Source organism: Nerophis ophidion, linkage group LG13 (genome assembly GCF_033978795.1).
Source record: "Nerophis ophidion isolate RoL-2023_Sa linkage group LG13, RoL_Noph_v1.0, whole genome shotgun sequence".
Classification (NCBI taxonomy): Eukaryota; Metazoa; Chordata; class Actinopteri; order Syngnathiformes; family Syngnathidae; genus Nerophis; species Nerophis ophidion.
Window position 1 is genome coordinate 26,688,995 of NC_084623.1, and position 15,806 is coordinate 26,704,800.

Genomic DNA, 15,806 nt, shown 5'->3' on the forward strand with positions numbered 1-15,806 from the left:
GTGCCTCAAGGCACTTCAGTGCTAACAGTGGGGCAAAAGTCCAAAGAGATACATAGGCTGAGAAAAAGAGCAGTGATTATTGTATCACACACGTGTAGCTCATTGCAGAAAGGTCCTGTCAACCAGCTTGCCACATTTAAAAATTGAATTCTGAGGACTGCCTCTCGGCTTACGGCCATACTACCCGAAGATCGCCCGATCTCGTCTGATCTCGGAAGCTAAGCTGGGTCTGGCCTGGTTAGTACTTGGATGGGAGACTGCCTAGGAATACCAGGTGCTGTAGGCTTTTAACGATGTTCCCAGTATAGGGCGCACTTTCTCCCTTTTGTTTTTGTCACAATGGCTATAGATACTTGCCACACTTGTCAAAACGCTACATTATGCTCGTCCAAACAAACCGCTGGTCTCCACCCAAAACATGTTTGTTTAGTTTTGACTCGGTCTGAAATTTATAGCAAGATATGCAGTGTCGCCAAAAGTCACCCATGTGCCTATAGGCACTTCAGTGCTAACAGTGGGCCAAGAGTCCAAAGAGTTACATAGATTGAGAAAAAGAGCAGTGATTATTGTATCACACACGTGTAGCTCATTGCTGAAAGGTCCTGTCAACCAGCTTGCCACATTTAAAAATTGAATTATGAGGACTGCGTCTCGGCTTACGGCCATACTACCCGAAGGTCGCCCGATCTCGTCTGATCTCGGAAGCTAAGCTGGGTCTGACCTGGTTAGTACTTGGTTGGGAGACTGCCTAGGAATACCAAGTGCTGTAGGCTTTTAGCGATGCTCCCAGTATAGGGCGCACTTTCTCCCTTTTGTTTTTGTCACAATGGCTATAGATACTTGCAACACTTGTCAAAATGCTACATTATGCTCGTCCAAACAATACGCTGGTCTCCACCCAAAACAAGTTTAGTTTTGACTCGGTCTGAAATTTATAGCAAGATTTGCAGTGTCGCCAACAGTGACCCATGTGCCTCAAGGCACTTCAGTGCTAACAGTGGGGCAAAAGTCCAAAGAGTTACATAGGCTGAGAAAAAGAGCAGTGATTATTGTATCACACACGTGTAGCTCATTGCAGAAAGGTCCTGTCAACCAGCTTGCCACATTTAAAAATTGAATTCTGAGGACTGCCTCTCGGCTTACGGCCATACTACCCGAAGATCGCCCGATCTCGTCTGATCTCGGAAGCTAAGCTGGGTCTGGCCTGGTTAGTACTTGGATGGGAGACTGCCTAGGAATACCAGGTGCTGTAGGCTTTTAGCGATGCTCCCAGTATAGGGCGCACTTTCTCCCTTTTGTTTTTGTCACAATGGCTATAGATACTTCCCACACTTGTCAAAACGCTACATTATGCTCGTCCAAACAAACCGCTGGTCTCCACCCAAAACATGTTTGTTTAGTTTTGACTCGGTCTGAAATTTATAGCAAGATTTGCAGTGTCGCCAACAGTGACCCATGTGCCTCAAGGCACTTCAGTGCTAACAGTGGGGCAAAAGTCCAAAGAGTTACATAGGCTGAGAAAAAGAGCAGTGATTATTGTATCACACACGTGTAGCTCATTGCAGAAAGGTCCTGTCAACCAGCTTGCCACATTTAAAAATTGAATTCTGAGGACTGCCTCTCGGCTTACGGCCATACTAACCGAAGATAGCCCGATCTCGTCTGATCTCGGAAGCTAAGCTGGGTCTGGCCTGGTTAGTACTTGGATGGGAGACTGCCTAGGAATACCAGGTGCTGTAAGCTTTTAGCGATGCTCCCAGTATAGGGCGCACTTTCTCCCTTTTGTTTTTGTCACAATGGCTATAGATACTTGCCACACTTGTCAAAACGCTACATTATGCTCGTCCAAACAAAACGCTGGTCTCCACCCAAAACATGTTTAGTTTTGACTCGGTCTGAAATTTATAGCAAGATTTGCAGTGTCGCCAACAGTGACCCATGTGCCTCAAGGCACTTCAGTGTTAACAGTGGGGCAAAAGTCCAAAGAGTTACATAGGCTGAGAAAAAGAGTAGTGATTATTGTATCACACACGTGTAGCTCATTGTAGAAAGGTCCTGTCAACCAGCTTGCCACATTTAAAAATTGAAGTCTGAGGACTGCGTCTCGGCTTACGGCCATACTACCCGAAGATCGCCCGATCTCGTCTGAGCTCGGAAGCTAAGCTGGGTCTGGCCTGGTTAGTACTTGGATGGGAGACTGCCTAGGAATACCAGGTGCTGTAGGCTTTTAGCGATGCTCCCAGTATAGGGCGCACTTTCTCCCTTTTGTTTTTGTCACAATGGCTATAGATACTTGCCACACTTGTCAAAACGCTACATTATGCTCGTCCAAACAAAACGCTGTTCTACACCCAAAACAAGTTTAGTTTTGACTCGGTCTGAAATTTATTGCAAGATTTGCAGTGTCGCCAACAGTGACCCATGTGCCTCAAGGCACTTCAGTGCTAACAGTGGGGCAAAAGTCCAAAGAGTTACATAGGCTGAGAAAAAGAGCAGTGATTATTGTATCACACACGTGTAGCTCATTGCAGAAAGGTCCTGTCAACCAGCTTGCCACATTTAAAAATTGAATTCTGAGGACTGCCTCTCGGCTTACGGCCATACTACCCGAAGATCGCCCGATCTCGTCTGATCTCGGAAGCTAAGTTGGGTCTGGCCTGGTTAGTACTTGGTTGGGAGACTACCTAGGAATACCAGGTGCTGTAGGCTTTTAGCGATGCTACCAGTATAGGGCGCACTTTCTCCCTTTTGTTTTTTTCACAATGGCTAGAGATACTTGCCACACTTGTCAAAACGCTACATTATGCTCGTCCAAACAAACCGCTGGTCTCCACCCAAAACATGTTTGTTTAGTTTTGACTCGGTCTGAAATTTATAGCAAGATTTGCAGTGTCGCCAACAGTGACCCATGTGCCTCAAGGCACTTCAGTGCTAACAGTGGGGCAAAAGTCCAAAGAGTTACATAGGCTGAGAAAAAGAGCAGTGATTATTGTATCACACACGTGTAGCTCATTGCAGAAAGGTCCTGTCAACCAGCTTGCCACATTTAAAAATTGAATTCTGAGGACTGCCTCTCGGCTTACGGCCATACTACCCGAAGATCGCCCGATCTCGTCTGATCTCGGAAGCTAAGCTGGGTCTGGCCTGGTTAGTACTTGGATGGGAGACTGCCTAGGAATACCAGGTGCTGTAGGCTTTTAGCGATGCTCCCAGTATAGGGCGCACTTTCTCCCTTTTGTTTTTGTCACAATGGCTATAGATACTTCCCACACTTGTCAAAACGCTACATTATGCTCGTCCAAACAAACCGCTGGTCTCCACCCAAAACATGTTTGTTTAGTTTTGACTCGGTCTGAAATTTATAGCAAGATTTGCAGTGTCGCCAACAGTGACCCATGTGCCTCAAGGCACTTCAGTGCTAACAGTGGGGCAAAAGTCCAAAGAGTTACATAGGCTGAGAAAAAGAGCAGTGATTATTGTATCACACACGTGTAGCTCATTGCAGAAAGGTCCTGTCAACCAGCTTGCCACATTTAAAAATTTAATTCTGAGGACTGCCTCTCGGCTTACGGCCATACTAACCGAAGATAGCCCGATCTCGTCTGATCTCGGAAGCTAAGCTGGGTCTGGCCTGGTTAGTACTTGGATGGGAGACTACCTAGGAATACCAGGTGCTGTAAGCTTTTAGCGATGCTCCCAGTATAGGGCGCACTTTCTCCCTTTTGTTTTTCTCACAATGGCTATAGATACTTGCCACACTTGTCAAAACGCTACATTATGCTCGTCCAAACAAAACGCTGTTCTACACCCAAAACAAGTTTAGTTTTGACTCGGTCTGAAATTTATTGCAAGATTTGCAGTGTCGCCAACAGTGACCCATGTGCCTCAAGGCACTTCAGTGCTAACAGTGGGGCAAAAGTCCAAAGAGTTACATAGGCTGAGAAAAAGAGCAGTGATTATTGTATCACACACGTGTAGCTCATTGCAGAAAGGTCCTGTCAACCAGCTTGCCACATTTAAAAATTGAATTCTGAGGACTGCCTCTCGGCTTACGGCCATACTACCCGAAGATCGCCCGATCTCGTCTGATCTCGGAAGCTAAGTTGGGTCTGGCCTGGTTAGTACTTGGTTGGGAGACTGCCTAGGAATACCAGGTGCTGTAGGCTTTTAGCGATGCTACCAGTATAGGGCGCACTTTCTCCCTTTTGTTTTTTTCACAATGGCTAGAGATACTTGCCACACTTGTCAAAACGCTACATTATGCTCGTCCAAACAAACCGCTGGTCTCCACCCAAAACATGTTTGTTTAGTTTTGACTCGGTCTGAAATTTATAGCAAGATTTGCAGTGTCGCCAACAGTGACCCATGTGCCTCAAGGCACTTCAGTGCTAACAGTGGGGCAAAAGTCCAAAGAGATACATAGGCTGAGAAAAAGAGCAGTGATTATTGTATCACACACGTGTAGCTCATTGCAGAAAGGTCCTGTCAACCAGCTTGCCACATTTAAAAATTGAATTCTGAGGACTGCCTCTCGGCTTACGGCCATACTACCCGAAGATCGCCCGATCTCGTCTGATCTCGGAAGCTAAGCTGGGTCTGGCCTGGTTAGTACTTGGATGGGAGACTGCCTAGGAATACCAGGTGCTGTAGGCTTTTAGCGATGCTCCCAGTATAGGGCGCACTTTCTCCCTTTTGTTTTTGTCACAATGGCTATAGATACTTCCCACACTTGTCAAAACGCTACATTATGCTCGTCCAAACAAACCGCTGGTCTCCACCCAAAACATGTTTGTTTAGTTTTGACTCGGTCTGAAATTTATAGCAAGATTTGCAGTGTCGCCAACAGTGACCCATGTGCCTCAAGGCACTTCAGTGCTAACAGTGGGGCAAAAGTCCAAAGAGTTACGTAGGCTGAGAAAAAGAGCAGTGATTATTGTATCACACACGTGTAGCTCATTGCAGAAAGGTCCTGTCAACCAGCTTGCCACATTTAAAAATTGAATTCTGAGGACTGCCTCTCGGCTTACGGCCATACTAACCGAAGATAGCCCGATCTCGTCTGATCTCGGAAGCTAAGCTGGGTCTGGCCTGGTTAGTACTTGGATGGGAGACTGCCTAGGAATACCAGGTGCTGTAAGCTTTTAGCGATGCTCCCAGTATAGGGCGCACTTTCTCCCTTTTGTTTTTGTCACAATGGCTATAGATACTTGGCACACTTGTCAAAACGCTACATTATGCTCGTCCAAACAAAACGCTGGTCTCCACCCAAAACATGTTTAGTTTTGACTCGGTCTGAAATTTATAGCAAGATTTGCAGTGTCGCCAACAGTGACCCATGTGCCTCAAGGCACTTCAGTGCTAACAGTGGGGCAAAAGTCCAAAGAGTTACATAGGCTGAGAAAAAGAGTAGTGATTATTGTATCACACACGTGTAGCTCATTGTAGAAAGGTCCTGTCAACCAGCTTGCCACGTTTAAAAATTTAAGTCTGAGGACTGCGTCTCGGCTTACGGCCATACTACCCGAAGATCGCCCGATCTCGTCTGAGCTCGGAAGCTAAGCTGGGTCTGGCCTGGTTAGTACTTGGATGGGAGACTGCCTAGGAATACCAGGTGCTGTAGGCTTTTAGCGATGCTCCCAGTATAGGGCGCACTTTCTCCCTTTTGTTTTTGTCACAATGGCTATAGATACTTGCCACACTTGTCAAAACGCTACGTTTATGCTCGTCCAAAAAAAACACTGGTCTCCACCCAAAACATGTTTAGTTTTGACTCGGTCTGAAATTTATAGCAAGATATGCAGTGTCGCCAAAAGTCACCCATGTGCCTCAAGGCACTTCAGTGCTAACAGTGGGCCAACAGTCCAAAGAGTTACATAGGCTGAGAAAAAGAGCAGTGATTATTGTATCACACACGTGTAGCTCATTGCAGAAAGGTCCTGTCAACCAGCTTGCCACATTTAAAAATTGAATTCTGAGGTCTGCGTCTCGGCTTACGGCCATACTACCTGAAGATCGCCCGATCTCGTCTGATCTCGGAAGCTAAGCTGGGTCTGGCCTGGTTAGTACTTGGTTGGGAGACTGCCTAGGAATACCAAGTGCCGTAGGCCTTTTAGCGATGCTCCCAGTATAGGGCGCACTTTCTCCCTTTTGTTTTTCTCACAATGGCTATAGATACTTGCCACACTTGTCAAAACGCTACATTATGCACGTCCAAACAAAACGCTGTTCTACACCCAAAACAAGTTTAGTTTTGACTCGGTCTGAAATTTATAGCAAGATTTGCAGTGTCGCCAACAGTGACCCATGTGCCTCAAGGCACTTCAGTGCTAACAGTGGGGCAAAAGTCCAAAGAGTTACATAGGCTGAGAAAAAGAGCAGTGATTATTGTATCACACACGTGTAGCTCATTGCAGAAAGGTCCTGTCAACCAGCTTGCCACATTTAAAAATTGAATTCTGAGGATTGCCTCTCGGCTTACGGCCATACTACCCGAAGATCGCCCGATCTCGTCTGATCTCGGAAGCTAAGCTGGGTCTGGCCTGGTTAGTACTTGGATGGGAGACTGCCTAGGAATACCAGGTGCTGTAGGCATTTAGCGATGCTCCCAGTATAAGGCGCACTTTCTCGCTTTTGTTTTTGTCAAAATGGCTATAGATACTTGCCACACTTGTCAAAACGCTACATTATGCTCGTCCAAACAAAACGCTGGTCTCCACCCAAAACATGTTTGTTTAGTTTTGACTCGGTCTGAAATTTATAGCAAGATTTGCAGTGTCGCCAACAGTGACCCATGTGCCTCAAGGCACTTCAGTGCTAACAGTGGGGCAAAAGTCCAAAGAGTTACATAGGCTGAGAAAAAGAGTAGTGATTATTGTATCACACACGTGTAGCTCATTGTAGAAAGGTCCTGTCAACCAGCTTGCCACATTTAAAAATTGAAGTCTGAGGACTGCGTCTCGGCTTACGGCCATACTACCCGAAGATCGCCCGATCTCGTCTGAGCTCGGAAGCTAAGCTGGGTCTGGCCTGGTTAGTACTTGGATGGGAGACTGCCTAGGAATACCAGGTGCTGTAAGGTTTTAGCGATGCTCCCAGTATAGGGCGCACTTTCTCCCTTTTGTTTTTGTCACAATGGCTATAGATACTTGCCACACTTGTCAAAACGCTACATTATGCTCGTCCAAACAAAACGCTGGTCTCCACCCAAAACATGTTTAGTTTTGACTCGGTCTGAAATTTATAGCAAGATTTGCAGTGTCGCCAACAGTGACCCATGTGCCTCAAGGCACTTCAGTGCTAACAGTGGGGCAAAAGTCCAAAGAGTTACATAGGCTGAGAAAAAGAGTAGTGATTATTGTATCACACACGTGTAGCTCATTGCAGAAAGGTCCTGTCAACCAGCTTCCCACATTTAAAAATTGAATTCTGAGGACTGCGTCTTGGCTTACGGCCATACTACCCGAAGATCGCCCGATCTCGTCTGATCTCGGAAGCTAAGCTGGGTCTGGCCTGGTTAGTACTTGGTTGGGAGACTGCCTAGGAATACCAAGTGCTGTAGGCTTTTAGCGATGCTCCCAGTATAGGGCGCACTTTCTCCCTTTTGTTTTTGTCACAATGGCTATAGATACTTGCCACACTTGTCAAAACGCTATGTTTATGCTTGTCCAAACAATACGCTGGTCTCCACCCAAAACAAGTTTAGATTTGACTCGGTCTGAAATTTATAGCAAGATTTGCAGTGTCGCCAACAGTGACCCATGTGCCTCAAGGCACTTCAGTGCTAACAGTGGGGCAAAAGTCCAAAGAGTTACATAGGCTGAGAAAAAGAGCAGTGATTATTGTATCACACACGTGTAGCTCATTGCAGAAAGGTCCTGTCAACCAGCTTGCCACATTTAAAAATTGAATTCTGAGGATTGCCTCTCGGCTTACGGCCATACTACCCGAAGATCGCCCGATCTCGTCTGATCTCGGAAGCTAAGCTGGGTCTGACCTGGTTAGTACTTGGATGGGAGACTGCCTAGGAATACCAGGTGCTGTAGGCTTTTAGCGATGCTCCCAGTATAGGGCGCACTTTCTCCCTTTTGTTTTTTTCACAATGGCTATAGATACTTGCCACACTCGTCAAAACGCTACATTATGCTCGTCCAAACAAACCGCTGGTCTCCACCCAAAACATGTTTGTTTAGTTTTGACTCGGTCTGAAATTTATAGCAAGATTTGCAGTGTCGCCAACAGTGACCCATGTGCCTCAAGGCACTTCAGTGCTAACAGTGGGCCAAAAGTCCAAAGAGTTACATAGGCTAAGAAAAAGAGCAGTGATTATTGTATCACACACGTGTAGCTCATTGCAGAAAGGTCCTGTCAACCAGCTTGCCACATTTAAAAATTGAATTCTGAGGACTGCCTCTCGGCTTACGGCCATACTACCCGAAGATCGCCCGATCTCGTCTGAGCTCGGAAGCTAAGCTGGGTCTGGCCTGGTTAGTACTTGGATGGGAGACTGCCTAGGAATACCAGGTGCTGTAGGCATTTAGCGATGCTCCCAGTATAGGGCGCACTTTCTCGCTTTTGTTTTTGTCAAAATGGCTATAGATACTTGCCACACTTGTCAAAACGCTACATTATGCTCGTCCAAACAAAACGCTGGTCTCCACCCAAAACATGTTTAGTTTTGACTCGGTCTGAAATTTATAGCAAGATTTGCAGTGTCGCCAACAGTGACCCATGTGCCTCAAGGCACTTCAGTGCTAACAGTGGGGCAAAAGTCCAAAGAGTTACATAGGCTGAGAAAAAGAGTAGTGATTATTTTAACACACACGTGTAGCTCATTGCAGAAAGGTCCTGTCAACCAGCTTCCCACATTTAAAAATTGAAGTCTGAGGACTGCGTCTCGGCTTACGGCCATACTACCCGGAGATCGCCCGATCTCGTCTGAGCTCGGAAGCTAAGCTGGGTCTGGCCTGGTTAGTACTTGGATGGGAGACTGCCTAGGAATACCAGGTGCTGTAGGCTTTTAGCGATGCTCCCAGTATAGGGCGCACTTTCTCCCTTTTGTTTTTGTCACAATGGCTATAGATACTTGCCACACTTGTCAAAACGCTACGTTTATGCTTGTCCAAACAAAACACTGGTCTCCACCCAAAAAATGTTTAGTTTTGATTCGGTCTGAAATTTATAGCAAGATTTGCAGTGTCGCCAACAGTGACCCATGTGCCTCAAGGCACTTCAGTGCTAACAGTGGGGCAAAAGTCCAAAGAGTTACATAGGCTGAGAAAAAGAGTAGTGATTATTGTATCACACACGTGTAGCTCATTGCAGAAAGGTCCTGTCAACCAGCTTGCCACATTTAAAAATTGAAGTCTGAGAACTGCGTCTCGGCTTACGGCCATACTACCCGAAGATCGCCCGATCTCGTCTGAGCTCGGATGCTAAGCTGGGTCTGGCCTGGTTAGTACTTGTATGGGAGACTGCCTAGGAATACCAGGTGCTGTAGGCTTTTAGCGATGCTCCCAGTATAGGGCGCACTTTCTCCCTTTTGTTTTTGTCACAATGGCTATAGATACTTGCCACACTTGTCAAAACGCTACGTTTATGCTTGTCCAAACAAAACACTGGTCTCCACCCAAAAAATGTTTAGTTTTGATTCGGTCTGAAATTTATAGCAAGATTTGCAGTGTCGCCAACAGTGACCCATGTGCCTCAAGGCACTTCAGTGCTAACAGTGGGGCAAAAGTCCAAAGAGTTACATAGGCTGAGAAAAAGAGTAGTGATTATTGTATCACACACGTGTAGCTCATTGCAGAAAGGTCCTGTCAACCAGCTTGCCACATTTAAAAATTGAAGTCTGAGAACTGCGTCTCGGCTTACGGCCATACTACCCGAAGATCGCCCGATCTCGTCTGAGCTCGGATGCTAAGCTGGGTCTGGCCTGGTTAGTACTTGTATGGGAGACTGCCTAGGAATACCAGGTGCTGTAGGCTTTTAGCGATGCTCCCAGTATAGGGCGCACTTTCTCCCTTTTGTTTTTGTCACAATGGCTAGAGATACTTGCCACACTTGTCAAAACGCTACATTATGCTCGTCCAAACAAACCGCTGGTCTCCACCCAAAACATGTTTGTTTAGTTTTGACTCGGTCTGAAATTTATAGCAAGATTTGCAGTGTCGCCAACAGTGACCCATGTGCCTCAAGGCACTTCAGTGCTAACAGTGGGGCAAAAGTCCAAAGAGTTACATAGGCTGAGAAAAAGAGTAGTGATTATTGTATCACACACGTGTAGCTCATTGTAGAAAGGTCCTGTCAACCAGCTTGCCACATTTAAAAATTGAAGTCTGAGGACTGCGTCTCGGCTTACGGCCATACTACCCGAAGATTGCCCGATCTCGTCTGAGCTCGGAAGCTAAGCTGGGTCTGGCCTGGTTAGTACTTGGATGGGAGACTGCCTAGGAATACCAGGTGCTGTAGGCTTTTAGCGATGCTCCCAATATAGGGCGCACTTTCTCCCTTTTGTTTTTGTCACAATGGCTATAGATACTTGCCACACTTGTCAAAACGCTACGTTTATGCTCGTCCAAAAAAAACACTGGTCTCCACCCAAAACATGTTTAGTTTTGACTCGGTCTGAAATTTATAGCAAGATATGCAGTGTCGCCAAAAGTCACCCATGTGCCTCAAGGCACTTCAGTGCTAACAGTGGGCCAAGAGTCCAAAGAGTTACATAGGCTGAGAAAAAGAGCAGTGATTATTGTATCACACACGTGTAGCTCATTGCAAAAAGGTCCTGTCAACCAGCTTGCCACATTTAAAAATTGAATTCTGAGGACTGCGTCTCGGCTTACGGCCATACTACCTGAAGATCGCCCGATCTCGTCTGATCTCGGAAGCTAAGCTGGGTCTGGCCTGGTTAGTACTTGGTTGGGAGACTGCCTAGGAATACCAAGTGCCGTAGGCTTTTAGCGATGCTCCCAGTATAGGGCGCACTTTCTCCCTTTTGTTTTTCTCACAATGGCTATAGATACTTGCCACACTTGTCAAAACGCTACATTATGCTCGTCCAAACAAAACGCTGGTCTCCACCCAAAACATGTTTAGTTTTGACTCGGTCTGAAATTTATAGCAAGATTTGCAGTGTCGCCAACAGTGACCCATGTGCCTCAAGGCACTTCAGTGCTAACAGTGGGGCAAAAGTCCAAAGAGTTACATAGGCTGAGAAAAAGAGCAGTGATTATTGTATCACACACGTGTAGCTCATTGCAGAAAGGTCCTGTCAACCAGCTTGCCACATTTAAAAATTGAATTCTGAGGACTCCCTCTCGGCTTACGGCCATACTACCCGAAGATCGCCTGATCTCGTCTGATCTCGGAAGCTAAGCTGGGTCTGGCCTGGTTAGTACTTGGATGGGAGACTGCCTAGGAATACCAGGTGCTGTAGGCTTTTAGCGATGCTCCCAGTAAAGGGCGCACTTTCTCCCTTTTGTTTTTGTCACAATGGCTATAGATACTTGCCACACTTGTCAAAACGCTACGTTTATGCTCGTCCAAAAAAAACACTGGTCTCCACCCAAAACATGTTTAGTTTTGACTCGGTCTGAAATTTATAGCAAGATATGCAGTGTCGCCAAAAGTCACCCATGTGCCTCAAGGCACTTCAGTGCTAACAGTGGGCCAAGAGTCCAAAGAGTTACATAGGCTGAGAAAAAGAGCAGTGATTATTGTATCACACACGTGTAGCTCATTGCAGAAAGGTCCTGTCAACCAGCTTGCCACATTTAAAAATTGAATTCTGAGGACTGCGTCTCGGCTTACGGCCATACTACCTGAAGATCGCCCGATCTCGTCTGATCTCGGAAGCTAAGCTGGGTCTGGCCTGGTTAGTACTTGGTTGGGAGACTGCCTAGGAATACCAAGTGCCGTAGGCTTTTAGCGATGCTCCCAGTATAGGGCGCACTTTCTCCCTTTTGTTTTTCTCACAATGGCTATAGATACTTGCCACACTTGTCAAAACGCTACATTATGCTCGTCCAAACAAAACGCTGGTCTCCACCCAAAACATGTTTAGTTTTGACTCGGTCTGAAATTTATAGCAAGATTTGCAGTGTCGCCAACAGTGACCCATGTGCCTCAAGGCACTTCAGTGCTAACAGTGGGGCAAAAGTCCAAAGAGTTACATAGGCTGAGAAAAAGAGCAGTGATTATTGTATCACACACGTGTAGCTCATTGCAGAAAGGTCCTGTCAACCAGCTTGCCACATTTAAAAATTGAATTCAAGGATTGCCTCTTGGCTTACGGCCATACTACCCGAAGATCGCCCGATCTCGTCTGATCTCGGAAGCTAAGCTGGGTCTGGCCTGGTTAGTAATTGGATGGGAGACTGCCTAGGAATACCAGGTGCTGTAGGCTTTTAGCGATGCTCCCAGTATAGGGCGCACTTTCTCCCTTTTGTTTTTGTCACAATGGCTATAGATACTTGCCACACTTGTCAAAACGCTACGTTTATGCTTGTCCAAACAAAACACTGGTCTCCACCCAAAAAATGTTTAGTTTTGATTCGGTCTGAAATTTATAGCAAGATTTGCAGTGTCGCCAACAGTGACCCATGTGCCTCAAGGCACTTCAGTGCTAACAGTGGGGCAAAAGTCCAAAGAGTTACATAGGCTGAGAAAAAGAGTAGTGATTATTGTATCACACACGTGTAGCTCATTGCAGAAAGGTCCTGTCAACACGCTTGCCACATTTAAAAATTGAAGTCTGAGAACTGCGTCTCGGCTTACGGCCATACTACCCGAAGATCGCCCGATCTCGTCTGAGCTCGGATGCTAAGCTGGGTCTGGCCTGGTTAGTACTTGTATGGGAGACTGCCTAGGAATACCAGGTGCTGTAGGCTTTTAGCGATGCTCCCAGTATAGGGCGCACTTTCTCCCTTTTGTTTTTGTCACAATGGCTAGAGATACTTGCCACACTTGTCAAAACGCTACATTATGCTCGTCCAAACAAACCGCTGGTCTCCACCCAAAACATGTTTGTTTAGTTTTGACTCGGTCTGAAATTTATAGCAAGATTTGCAGTGTCGCCAACAGTGACCCATGTGCCTCAAGGCACTTCAGTGCTAACAGTGGGGCAAAAGTCCAAAGAGTTACATAGGCTGAGAAAAAGAGCAGTGATTATTGTATCTCACACGTGTAGCTCATTGCAGAAAGGTCCTGTCAACCAGCTTGCCACATTTAAAAATTGAATTCTGAGGACTCCCTCTCGGCTTACGGCCATACTACCCGAAGATCGCCTGATCTCGTCTGATCTCGGAAGCTAAGCTGGGTCTGGCCTGGTTAGTACTTGGATGGGAGACTGCCTAGGAATACCAGGTGCTGTAGGCTTTTAGCGATGCTCCCAGTATAGGGCGCACTTTCTCCCTTTTGTTTTTGTCACAATGGCTATAGATACTTGCCACACTTGTCAAAATGCTACATTATGCTCGTCCAAACAAAACGCTGGTCTCCACCCAAAACATGTTTAGTTTTGACTCGGTCTGAAATTTATAGCAAGATTTGCAGTGTCGCCAACAGTGACCCATGTGCCTCAAGGCACTTCAGTGCTAACAGTGGGGCAAAAGTCCAAAGAGTTACATAGGCTGAGAAAAAGAGTAGTGATTATTGTATCACACACGTGTAGCTCATTGTAGAAAGGTCCTGTCAACCAGCTTGCCACATTTAAAAATTGAAGTCTGAGGACTGCGTCTCGGCTTACGGCCATACTACCCGAAGATCGCCCGATCTCGTCTGAGCTCGGAAGCTAAGCTGGGTCTGGCCTGGTTAGTACTTGGATGGGAGACTGCCTAGGAATACCAGGTGCTGTAGGCTTTTAGCGATGCTCCCAGTATAGGGCGCACTTTCTCCCTTTTGTTTTTGTCACAATGGCTATAGATACTTGCCACACTTGTCAAAACGCTACGTTTATGCTCGTCCAAAAAAAACACTGGTCTCCACCCAAAACATGTTTAGTTTTGACTCGGTCTGAAATTTATAGCAAGATATGCAGTGTCGCCAAAAGTCACCCATGTGCCTCAAGGCACTTCAGTGCTAACAGTGGGCCAAGAGTCCAAAGAGTTACATAGGCTGAGAAAAAGAGCAGTGATTATTGTATCACACACGTGTAGCTCATTGCAAAAAGGTCCTGTCAACCAGCTTGCCACATTTAAAAATTGAATTCTGAGGACTGCGTCTCGGCTTACGGCCATACTACCTGAAGATCGCCCGATCTCGTCTGATCTCGGAAGCTAAGCTGGGTCTGGCCTGGTTAGTACTTGGTTGGGAGACTGCCTAGGAATACCAAGTGCCGTAGGCTTTTAGCGATGCTCCCAGTATAGGGCGCACTTTCTCCCTTTTGTTTTTCTCACAATGGCTATAGATACTTGCCACACTTGTCAAAACGCTACATTATGCTCGTCCAAACAAAACGCTGGTCTCCACCCAAAACATGTTTAGTTTTGACTCGGTCTGAAAATTATAGCAAGATTTGCAGTGTCGCCAACAGTGACCCATGTGCCTCAAGGCACTTCAGTGCTAACAGTGGGGCAAAAGTCCAAAGAGTTACATAGGCTGAGAAAAAGAGCAGTGATTATTGTATCACACACGTGTAGCTCATTGCAGAAAGGTCCTGTCAACCAGCTTGCCACATTTAAAAATTGAATTCAAGGATTGCCTCTCGGCTTACGGCCATACTACCCGAAGATCGCCCGATCTCGTCTGATCTCGGAAGTTAAGCTGGGTCTGGCCTGGTTAGTACTTGGATGGGAGACTGCCTAGGAATACCAGGTGCTGTAGACTTTTAGCGATGCTCCCAGTATAGGGCGCACTTTCTCCCTTTTGTTTTTGTCACAATGGCTATAGATACTTGCCACACTTGTCAAAACGCTACATTATGCTCGTCCAAACAAAACGCTGTTCTACACCCAAAACAGGTTTAGTTTTGACTCGGTCTGAAATTTATAGCAAGATTTGCAGTGTCGCCAACAGTGACCCATGTGCCTCAAGGCACTTCAGTGCTAACAGTGGGGCAAAAGTCCAAAGAGTTACATAGGCTGAGAAAAAGAGCAGTGATTATTGTATCACACACGTGTAGCTCATTGCAGAAAGGTCCTGTCAACCAGCTTGCCACATTTAAAAATTGAATTCTGAGGACTCCCTCTCGGCTTACGGCCATACTACCCGAAGATCGCCTGATCTCGTCTGATCTCGGAAGCTAAGCTGGGTCTGGCCTGGTTAGTACTTGGATGGGAGACTGCCTAGGAATACCAGGTGCTGTAGGCTTTTAGCGATGCTCCCAGTATAGGGCGCACTTTCTCCCTTTTGTTTTTGTCACAATGGCTATAGATACTTGCCACACTTGTCAAAACGCTACGTTTATGCTCGTCCAAAAAAAACACTGGTCTCCACCCAAAACATGTTTAGTTTTGACTCGGTCTGAAATTTATAGCAAGATATGCAGTGTCGCCAAAAGTCACCCATGTGCCTCAAGGCACTTCAGTGCTAACAGTGGGCCAAGAGTCCAAAGAGTTACATAGGCTGAGAAAAAGAGCAGTGATTATTGTATCACACACGTGTAGCTCATTGCAGAAAGGTCCTGTCAACCAGCTTGCCACATTTAAAAATTGAATTCTGAGGACTGCGTCTCGGCTTACGGCCATACTACCTGAAGATCGCCCGATCTCGTCTGATCTCGGAAGCTAAGCTGGGTCTGGCCTGGTTAGTACTTGGTTGGGAGACTGCCTAGGAATACCAAGTGCCGTAGGCTTTTAGCGATGCTCCCA

The 15,806-nt window shown here is 46.3% G+C and overlaps 1 non-coding gene and 32 pseudogenes across 1 annotated transcript; all 33 read left to right on the forward strand.

Moving 5' to 3' along the window:
- The first annotated feature begins 167 nt into the window (after positions 1-167).
- Positions 168-286, forward strand: LOC133567727 (5S ribosomal RNA; annotated as a pseudogene).
- A 368-nt stretch (positions 287-654) lies between these two features.
- On the forward strand, positions 655-773 carry LOC133567189 (5S ribosomal RNA; annotated as a pseudogene).
- A 364-nt stretch (positions 774-1,137) lies between these two features.
- LOC133567728 (5S ribosomal RNA) lies at positions 1,138-1,256 on the forward strand (annotated as a pseudogene).
- Positions 1,257-1,624: 368 nt separating this feature from the next.
- Positions 1,625-1,743, forward strand: LOC133566594 (5S ribosomal RNA; annotated as a pseudogene).
- Positions 1,744-2,107: 364 nt separating this feature from the next.
- LOC133565398 (5S ribosomal RNA) lies at positions 2,108-2,226 on the forward strand (annotated as a pseudogene).
- A 364-nt stretch (positions 2,227-2,590) lies between these two features.
- LOC133565354 (5S ribosomal RNA) lies at positions 2,591-2,709 on the forward strand (annotated as a pseudogene).
- Positions 2,710-3,077: 368 nt separating this feature from the next.
- Positions 3,078-3,196, forward strand: LOC133567729 (5S ribosomal RNA; annotated as a pseudogene).
- A 368-nt stretch (positions 3,197-3,564) lies between these two features.
- On the forward strand, positions 3,565-3,683 carry LOC133566505 (5S ribosomal RNA; annotated as a pseudogene).
- A 364-nt stretch (positions 3,684-4,047) lies between these two features.
- On the forward strand, positions 4,048-4,166 carry LOC133565674 (5S ribosomal RNA; annotated as a pseudogene).
- Positions 4,167-4,534: 368 nt separating this feature from the next.
- LOC133567730 (5S ribosomal RNA) lies at positions 4,535-4,653 on the forward strand (annotated as a pseudogene).
- Positions 4,654-5,021: 368 nt separating this feature from the next.
- On the forward strand, positions 5,022-5,140 carry LOC133566595 (5S ribosomal RNA; annotated as a pseudogene).
- A 364-nt stretch (positions 5,141-5,504) lies between these two features.
- Positions 5,505-5,623, forward strand: LOC133565399 (5S ribosomal RNA; annotated as a pseudogene).
- Positions 5,624-5,988: 365 nt separating this feature from the next.
- LOC133566576 (5S ribosomal RNA) lies at positions 5,989-6,107 on the forward strand (annotated as a pseudogene).
- A 365-nt stretch (positions 6,108-6,472) lies between these two features.
- LOC133567786 (5S ribosomal RNA) lies at positions 6,473-6,591 on the forward strand (annotated as a pseudogene).
- A 368-nt stretch (positions 6,592-6,959) lies between these two features.
- LOC133565936 (5S ribosomal RNA) lies at positions 6,960-7,078 on the forward strand (annotated as a pseudogene).
- A 364-nt stretch (positions 7,079-7,442) lies between these two features.
- On the forward strand, positions 7,443-7,561 carry LOC133566482 (5S ribosomal RNA; annotated as a pseudogene).
- A 365-nt stretch (positions 7,562-7,926) lies between these two features.
- Positions 7,927-8,045, forward strand: LOC133565475 (5S ribosomal RNA; annotated as a pseudogene).
- Positions 8,046-8,413: 368 nt separating this feature from the next.
- LOC133565562 (5S ribosomal RNA) lies at positions 8,414-8,532 on the forward strand (annotated as a pseudogene).
- Positions 8,533-8,896: 364 nt separating this feature from the next.
- On the forward strand, positions 8,897-9,015 carry LOC133567661 (5S ribosomal RNA). Its single transcript, XR_009809466.1, has one exon. It is a non-coding gene; the product is annotated as a 5S ribosomal RNA (ribosomal RNA).
- A 365-nt stretch (positions 9,016-9,380) lies between these two features.
- Positions 9,381-9,499, forward strand: LOC133566851 (5S ribosomal RNA; annotated as a pseudogene).
- A 365-nt stretch (positions 9,500-9,864) lies between these two features.
- LOC133566853 (5S ribosomal RNA) lies at positions 9,865-9,983 on the forward strand (annotated as a pseudogene).
- Positions 9,984-10,351: 368 nt separating this feature from the next.
- LOC133565891 (5S ribosomal RNA) lies at positions 10,352-10,470 on the forward strand (annotated as a pseudogene).
- Positions 10,471-10,835: 365 nt separating this feature from the next.
- LOC133566677 (5S ribosomal RNA) lies at positions 10,836-10,954 on the forward strand (annotated as a pseudogene).
- A 364-nt stretch (positions 10,955-11,318) lies between these two features.
- Positions 11,319-11,437, forward strand: LOC133565648 (5S ribosomal RNA; annotated as a pseudogene).
- Positions 11,438-11,802: 365 nt separating this feature from the next.
- Positions 11,803-11,921, forward strand: LOC133566678 (5S ribosomal RNA; annotated as a pseudogene).
- A 363-nt stretch (positions 11,922-12,284) lies between these two features.
- Positions 12,285-12,403, forward strand: LOC133566191 (5S ribosomal RNA; annotated as a pseudogene).
- A 365-nt stretch (positions 12,404-12,768) lies between these two features.
- LOC133566854 (5S ribosomal RNA) lies at positions 12,769-12,887 on the forward strand (annotated as a pseudogene).
- A 368-nt stretch (positions 12,888-13,255) lies between these two features.
- Positions 13,256-13,374, forward strand: LOC133565649 (5S ribosomal RNA; annotated as a pseudogene).
- A 364-nt stretch (positions 13,375-13,738) lies between these two features.
- LOC133565400 (5S ribosomal RNA) lies at positions 13,739-13,857 on the forward strand (annotated as a pseudogene).
- Positions 13,858-14,222: 365 nt separating this feature from the next.
- On the forward strand, positions 14,223-14,341 carry LOC133566679 (5S ribosomal RNA; annotated as a pseudogene).
- Positions 14,342-14,704: 363 nt separating this feature from the next.
- Positions 14,705-14,823, forward strand: LOC133565437 (5S ribosomal RNA; annotated as a pseudogene).
- Positions 14,824-15,187: 364 nt separating this feature from the next.
- On the forward strand, positions 15,188-15,306 carry LOC133565651 (5S ribosomal RNA; annotated as a pseudogene).
- A 365-nt stretch (positions 15,307-15,671) lies between these two features.
- LOC133566680 (5S ribosomal RNA) lies at positions 15,672-15,790 on the forward strand (annotated as a pseudogene).
- The last annotated feature ends 16 nt before the right edge of the window (positions 15,791-15,806 follow it).